Genomic DNA, 8,344 nt, shown 5'->3' with positions numbered 1-8,344 from the left:
GCAGGAACTCAGGCAGTATTTCCTGAATGAATTAAGTGATGTGCACAAGGCCACGTTCTGAGCCACAGGAGAAGCCAAGAGTTAACAAGCTCAAGTTCTAGTCCTTTTTCTTGGTATAAATAGGTGTCATGAATCATGCACTCATTTTGTACTCAGAGGAGGTAAGATTTACGTGTAAAGGGTAGAATAAAATGAGATATAGTTCGGATTTAAAAAGAGCTGCTTAAAAAAAAAAAAAAAGAGCTGCTTACAAGCTCTGGGATCCCAGGGCAGGCCTCAGTTGTTTTTGTTTTTGTTTTTTTTTGCGGTATGCGGGCCTCTCACTGTGTGGTCTCTCCCGTTGCGGAGCACAGGCTTCGGACGCGCAGGTTCAGCTGCCATGGCTCACGGGCCCAGCCGCTCCACGGCATGTGGGATCTTCCCGGACCGGGGCACGAACCCGTGTCCCCTGAATCGGCAGGCGGACTCTCAACCACTGTGCCACCAGGGAAGCCCAGGCCTCAGTTTTATGGCATGTAAAATGGGGACAATAGAAGTCTCCAGAACTGGAGCCCCAGGATGTAACAGGGAAGCATCAACCCCTGTCTTATTTATTTATTTTTATTTTTATTTTTATTTTTATTTTTTGGCTGCGTTGGGTCTTCGTTGCTGCACGTGGGCTTTCTCTAGTTGCTGCGAGCGGGGACTACTCTTCATTGTGGCGTGTGGGCTTCTCATTGCGGTGGCTTCTCTTGTTGCAGAACACAGGCTTTAGGTGCATGGGCCTCAGCAGTTGTGGCATGTGGGCTCAGTAGTTGTGGCTCGTGGGCTCCTGGGCTTAGTTGCTCTGTGGTATGTGGGATCTTCCTGGACCAGGGCTCGAACCAGTGTCCCCTGCATTGACAGGTGGATTCTTAGCCACTGCACCACCAGAGAAGCCCTTTTCTTTTCTAATATGTATATTCAATGCTATAAATTTCCTTCTAAGATCTGCTTTCACTGTATCCCACAAATTTTGATAAGCTGTATTTTCATTTTTATTTATTTTAAGATATTTTAATATTTCTGAGATTTCTTTGACTTGTGTGATATTTAGAAGTGTGTTGTTTAATCTCCAGGTATTTTGGGGGTTTTCAGCTATCTTTCTGTTAATTTCTAGTTCAGTTCCTCTGTGGTGTAAGAGCATACATTTTATGGTTTCTGTTTTTTAAAGTTTGTTAAGGTATGTTTTAAGGCCACAGATGCTTGCTGTGTTTATCTTGGTGAGTGTTCCTTGTAAAATTGAGAAGAATGTGTATTCTACTGTTGTTGGAAGAAGTAGTCTATAGGTGTCAATTATATCCAGTTGATTGATGGGGCTAGAAGTCAACTGTGTCCTTACCGATTTTCCATTATTAAAAAAAGGGTGTTGAAGGAATCCAATTATAATAGTGGATTTATTTATTTCTCCTTGTAGTCCTAAAAGTTTTTGCCTCACATATTTGGATGGTCCACTGTTAGGTACATATAAAGATTACTACTGTTTTGTTACACCTGTATCGTTATGTAATGGCCCTCTTTATCCTTGATAATTTTCCCTGATCTGAAGTCAGCTTCCTCTAAAATTACTACAGCTGCTCCAGCTTTCTTTTCTTTTTTTTTTTCATATATGGTCTTCTCAGTCCCTCCCCTCCCCCTGACTCAATTTTGAATGAAGACGTGGATTTTGAAAGCTAACACCTTGTACTCTTACTTGGCGTCACTTTGACATTGTTTTGTTTTTGTTTTTTTTGTTTTTTTTTTTTGCGGTACGCGGACCTCTCACTGCTGTGGCCTCTCCCGCTGAGGAGCACAGGCTCCAGACGCGCAGGCTCAGCGGCCATGGCTCACGGGCCCAGCCGCTCCACGGCATGTGAGATCCCCCCGGACCGGGGCACGAACCTGCGTCCCCTGCATTGGTAGGCGGACTCTCAACCACTGCGCCACCAGGGAAGCCCCCAGCTTTCTTTTGATTAGTGTTAGCATGCTATACTTTTCTCTATTTTTTTTTTTAAATCAGGGTTGAAACCTTGCTTCCTTCCTGCTAGGAGGTGCCATGTCATTTATTGAAACAAAACAAAAACAAAACAAGACAGAGCAAACACATTTCTTAATAAGTGCAGTTTGTTAAAGTCCTGTTGAAACATATGGGTCAAAGGGAAGTAAAAATAATCAGAGGATCACTGTAGAAAAAACCTTTAGGTCTGGCACCTGGGAGACCTCTGGAGAGGAGGCAGTGAGAAACTTCATGTTCTGAAAGGAAGGAGCCCCCCAACTCCCTTCTTCCCTCTCACCCGATTAATTCCACCAGAAACCACCAAGATGCCCGGAATAAAAGGTTTCAAGTTCAATAGTCACACTGTCTCCAAATACAAAAGGCAGGTACAATTCAACTCAACACAGAAGCCTGTGTGCAAAGTTATGGGAAACTGAGACATTGTATAAAAAGTTAGGTTGGGGCTTCCCTGGTGGCGCAGTGGTTGAGAGTCCGCCTGCTGATGCAGGGGATGCGGGTTCGTGCTCCGGTCCGGGAAGATCCCACATGCCGCGGAGCCGCTGGGCCTGTGAGCCATGGCCACTGAGCCTGCGCGTCCGGAGCCTGTGCTCCGCAACGGGAGAGGCCACAACAGTGAGAGGCCCGTGTACCGAAAAAAAAAAAAAGTTAGGTTAAAGATGATTCTGTGGTTTTGTTTTGTGTGTGTTTTGTTTTGAGGCTGTGACTCTTCCTCGGTTCTTCCTGAACTCAGCAAAGAAATGGTTATCCTGATGAAATATCAACAGCCGACCCACAGTAAAAAGGGACAAATTCTAAAAATTAAAAAAAAAAGCATAATTACCAAAAAAAATCTGTCGCTTCTTCCTCCTGCTGCATTTTGCTTTTTTAAACTTGTGTGTGTTTTTAAATTTTTGATTTTTTTTTTAAATCCTGAAAAGTAGACAGTAAAACAGCTCCTGGAAGAATTTACAACGAACTGCATGAGAATCTGGGAAGCTGAGGGGCTGGAGCAGGGCTGGGACCAGAGGACAGGAAGGGGCCCTCCCCACAGCCCTGTAGCCTCACTGTACGACCAAGGGAGGGGGCGTCTTTAGTCAAAAAGGAGGAAGGGAGGAAGAGGAAGAGGAGGGGTTGAGGGGACAAACAAACTAAAAGGTCTGGGCTTCCCTGGTGGCGCAGTGGTTGCCCCGGTCCGGGAAGATCCCACATGCTGCAGAGCGGCTAGGCCCGTGAGCCATGGCCGCTGAGCCTGTGCGTCTGGAGCCTGTGCTCCACAATGGGAGAGCCACAGCAGTGAGAGGCCCGCATACTGCAAAAAAATAAAAAATAAAAAAAATAAAAGGTCATTGTTGCCTGTTTGAATCCAGAGGAAAATGCTGGCCCTGTGTGGGCGAAAAGCCCCTTGGAGGGGAGGCAGCCCTGGAAGGACCCGTTCCCCAGCACCACATGACCCAGTGGGGTGGACAAGGTGGGCGCTGGTGGAGGAAGCCGGCAGGGGCCTCCAGGACACACTGGCTACTGTGTGCTTGTGCCCCCCTGTGTGTTCCCGTAGTAGCTCCCGTAGTCACAGTTCCCGTAGTACGGCGGCCACTGGCCCTGGTTCTGATTGTACTGGTTCCACTGCTGGGCATACTGTTGGTTCTGGTTATAGCTGGGCTGAGGGTAGGTCTGTGCGGTGGGGGACGGCGGAGGGGTGTAAGGGGCTGGGTTGTAGCCTCCGTAGCTCCCATAGGTGTAGGCAGGTGGTGGCAGAGGTGGAGGTGGTGTAGCTGTGTAGCCCTGGCTGTAAGCTCCCTGGTTGTAGGGAGGTGGCTGGCTGTAATTCGGCTGTGGAGGGCTGTAGCTGCTGACAGTAGGGGTGCTGGTATTGGTGCTTGAGCCAGGGATGTTGCTGTTCTTAGCGTAGCTGCCGGCCCCTGGAGGGTTCCGAGCAGGGCTGTAGCTGGGTGGTGGCGGTGGCTGCTGTGGTGGCGGCTGTTGCTGGGGAGCCCGGTTGTAGCTGCCTCGGGTGTTTGAGTTGTTATCCCGGCTGTTGTTACCCCAGCCGTTCTGGTTGTAGCCACCACCTCCACTGTGGTTGAAACCTCCTCGGTAGCTGCCTCCTCTGCTGCCTCCTCCCCTATTCTGGAAGCCTCCTCAGTTGCCCCCGGGGGGACCTCGGTTGTCATAGCACTGGAAACCACCGCCACCCCCACGGCCCCGGGAGCTGCCACCGCCTCGGTTGTCAAAGCGCTTTTCAGGGGGTGGCCCAGCCTTGTGGCCTTCGTCATTGTATTGCCTCACCAGCTTGTCTGCTTCCTCTTGCTGGCAGCTCAATGAACAGCACCTCATCCAGGAAGTCCCCAACATCTGGCAATGTGAAGTTGGCTTTCATTTCTAAGACCACGTGATCTGGGACATCCTTCACTTCTTTGTTGTTTCGCTTTATCATTCAGTCTTTTAGGTCCTCATCAGTGGGACAAATAGCAATAGCTTTGTGCTGGAAGCCTTCAAATGGTCTCATTTTTCGTCTCTGGGCTGACCCATAAACATTTGTCTGATCTAGGATATAGTTGCGTTTCTTTCAGGCAGCGATCTGAATGAGGCGGTTGAGGCACTGGGTGGCCTGCTGGATCCGGACGTCCCAGCGGCCAGTGTAGTTCCTCTGATGGCATAGGCGCATCACCTGCATCTTATCCATGATGGCATTGGTACCCAGGATGTTGTACTTCTTGGAGGGGTTGGAGGCTGCATGTTTGATGGCCCATGTGGTCTTACCGGTGGCAGGCAGGCCCACCATCATCAGAATCTCACACTCTGCCTTGTTCTTTGGTCCAACAGTGCCCCAGATTCGCTCACTCGGGAAGGTGCTGGATGAAGGTGTAGCCTGGGAGGATGGAACAGTAGGGCTCTGTCCTCTGCCTGAAGTTGAACTCCACTGCACAATTCTTCACCAGGACATGAAGGTAGAGGGCCTGACCCCCTAAGGCTCCCTTCTGGATTCGGAAGGCAATGCCCATCCACTTCCCATTTTTGGTGAGGGAAAGTTCCACATCATTTCCACATTCAAAGTCCTCAAAGCAGCCAATCACATCATTCTCTGCAAACTTGTCTCCGTAGTTTTCAAACCGGCTCTTGGTGGACTTCTTCCCAGTGCCTCCATAGCCATAGGAGAAAGGCTCTTCGCCTAGCTGAGTGTTGCAGGAGTCCAGGGACCAACCAATATGGACAACGTGTGGGTTGGGCTCTGTAGATGGAAGGTGCTTCACAGAGACTTCCTCATTGATCTTCATCTCAAAGCACACACGGCCCCTTCTGACCCCATAGCTGGCATGGGCTGCTGACCACAGGTATGCACAACCTTCAGTTGTGAGTGGGTAGCCACTACTCCGGTCTCAGGCCACCTTGAAGTGGAGGTCGCAGTTATATGTGTTGATGGCAACAAAGGTGTTGTCAAAGTCATTTTCATCCTCTCCAGTGGGAGGCTGAGGAGAGCGACCCCTCCTATTCTCCCGGTGCTCGAAACACCCCCGTCCCCGGTTTTCTTCATAAGGCCTCCTGCGACTCTGGAACTGCTGTCTGTCTGGTTTGAGTTGAGATGATTTGGGCGGGAGGAAACTGGTGGGTGCTTCTTGCTTCATCTCTGTCTTCACTTCTACTGGGCGATAGGCCTGCTGCTGCTGGTCCATTTCCAGCATTCTCCTCTCATAGCCTGACTCATTCTCTTTCTTGATGACCTGCATCTCATAGAATTGGTTCTGCATGGTAATATTGTCCATGACATCTCCTCATTGTTGTGCCCGGGTTGCCCCGGTTCGTCGTCGGCCTCGAGCTCCCTCTTGTCATCGGGCTCCTCGACCTCCAGCGCCGCCTGCAGCCGCTCAGCAAGCTCGGCCTTGAGGCCAGGAGTGTCCAGGCCGTGGCGCTGCAGCTCCTCGCTAAGTTCGTTCACCTTCAGTCGGCGTACGTCCATGGCCCAGGCCCCTGGGGGGGCCCCCAAGCCGGGCCCAGCCTCCCAGGGCTCAGTCCCCCTTAAACCTTTCCTGTCAGGAGGCAAAGGGGGAAAGGGGGGCCCCCACTCCAATCTCTCTATTTTTTAAATTTATTTTTTATTTTTATTTTTGGCTGTGTTGGGTCTTTGTTGCTGTGTGGGCTTTCTCTGGCTGTGGCGAGCGGGGGCTACTCTTCGTTGTGGTGCGCGGGCTTCTCATTGCAGTGGCTTCTCTTGTTGCGAAGCATGGGCTCTAGGCGCCTGGGCTTCAGTAGTTGTGGCACGTGGGCTCAGTAGTTGTGGCACATGAGCTCTAGAGTGCAGGCTCAGTAGCTGTGATGCACGGGCTTAATTGCTCTGTGGCATGTGGGATCTTCCCAGGCCAGGGCTCGAACCCGTGTCCCCTGCATTGGCAGGCAGATTCTTAACCACTGTGTCACCAGGGAAGCCCCACTTTTCTCTATTTTTGATTTTACCTTTGATATGTAAAGTGGTTATTGATATAATTGGATTAATACCTATCATATTTGTTACTGTTTTCTATTAATTGTCTCTTTTGTTGTTTTGTTTGTTTTTGTTTAAACCTAGACTTCATGTGCTGGGTAAAAGGAACACTGGTAAGACCTTTAGTGATGTGGTGATAAGGTGTAGGGGGAGGGGTTATGTTCTATCGTCCTGTGATTAAGCTTCAGTCTTGGTGAAACTGCCACTGGACTGTGAACTTTGCCAGTGCCTCTCAGTCTACCTCCCTCCCTCAGGTGGGACAGGATGGCTAGAGTGGGCTGGAGCTGAGCGTTTCTTTTCCCTCAGCTTGGTTAGACACTAATGAAACCTCAGTAGGTTATAGGCTCTGGTACAATTGTTTCTCTTTGTGGCATGCCTTATTAAGAACAGAATGCTTTGAGAATATTTCAAAATAGCGACTTTCCCCCTCTCTGCCAGAAACACAATGGGGATTTTTCTCCAGTCTTCACTTATGAGGACTTGATTGGGCTCCTGGAGGTAAAGCTCATAAAAGTGCAGGGGCTTCTTAAAGACTCGGACCCCCTTGGAGCATTTAACTCTCAGATTAGTCCACACTGAGCCTCCTGCAATTTGTCCATTACAGTTTAAGTTTTCCATCTTCTGTACTGGTTCCCACAGAGGTTTCTGCTAATGTGCCTATGCTCTGGTAAGTTGTGATTCTCTGTATCCACCTGTCTGTGGGCAGCAGTTTACCCTGTGACCTTAATTCTCTGATGGGTCTATGGAAGAGTTGATTTTCAGTTCATTCTGCTTTTTACTTGTTATAATGGATTGATGACTTCCAAGCTCACTATGGACTAGAAACTGGAAGTCTTATCTCTAGTTGATTTTTTGTAGTGACACGTTTTGATTCCCTCCTCATTTCCTTTTTTGTGTATTCTATAAATATTTTCTTTGTGGTTACCAGAGGGATTACATATAACATCCTAAAGTTACAACAATCTATTTTAAATTGATACCAACTTCAATTGCATAATAAAGCTCTATTCCTTTACAGTTGGCATCTTCTCTTTATGTTATTGATATCACAAACTGAATCTTTATATATTGTGTATACTTTAATCTAGACTTACAATTATTTTTATGCATTTGTTTTTTAAATCTTGTTTAGAAAACCCCCAAATTTTGAAAATCAAAATTACATTAATACTGTTTTTATATTTATCCATGTATTTACCTTTATCAGCGATCTTAATATTTTTGATGGCTTACAGTTGTGTCCAGCATCCTGTAGTGCCTGACATTAGGGAGATGGAAAATACTCCATCCCCAAATTCCTAGCTTACCTGTAATGATTTCTTTAATTTCATCCTTTGATTCATGATTTTAGCCAAAAAACAAAATAAAAACCCAAACAGTTCCCAAACATATACACTTCCCAAGAATGTTACCAGCGATTAGGAGCAAATAGGATTTCATGTTCAAATTAGTTTGGATCACACTTGGATAAACCACTTAAGTGGGAGTTCTGTCTCTTTTTTTTAACTGCACAGTTAATATGCTGCTGTGCATTATAGGATGTGGGATTATAAGGCTATTGCTAAGATGCAAACATAGTATTTGGAGGTAACTCCTAAAGTCACTCATTATATCTACATTCATTTTATTATAGAATGTAACATACTGTTTTGTTTTTAACAAAATATTTTGCAAAGTGCATGGCAATGGTGAGATGCATTAAACTATAGGTGACTGGTGTTTTCTGGATCGCTAAATATTTGGAATGTGGACAGAATGGTAATGATGATAGCAGTGACATCACAGCAGATGGGGTAACAACTCATTTTGAGATCAGGTTGCATGTATGTTGACATATGTAAAATGGTGAATATATGAGAATATATTAAAAATCCAAT

The 8,344-nt window shown here is 47.2% G+C and overlaps 1 pseudogene; it reads right to left on the bottom strand.

Annotated features, from left to right (window-relative positions):
* Positions 1-3,508: 3,508 nt before the first annotated feature.
* On the bottom strand, positions 3,509-5,751 carry LOC103086797 (heterogeneous nuclear ribonucleoprotein U-like protein 1 pseudogene; annotated as a pseudogene).
* Positions 5,752-8,344: the final 2,593 nt, after the last annotated feature.

The sequence above is a fragment of the Lipotes vexillifer genome, unplaced genomic scaffold (assembly GCF_000442215.2).
Source record: "Lipotes vexillifer unplaced genomic scaffold, Lipotes_vexillifer_v1.1 scaffold182, whole genome shotgun sequence".
NCBI lineage: Eukaryota > Metazoa > Chordata > Mammalia > Artiodactyla > Lipotidae > Lipotes > Lipotes vexillifer.
The sequence above is the reverse complement of the archived record's forward strand: the minus strand, read 5'-3'. Positions and strand labels throughout refer to the sequence as shown.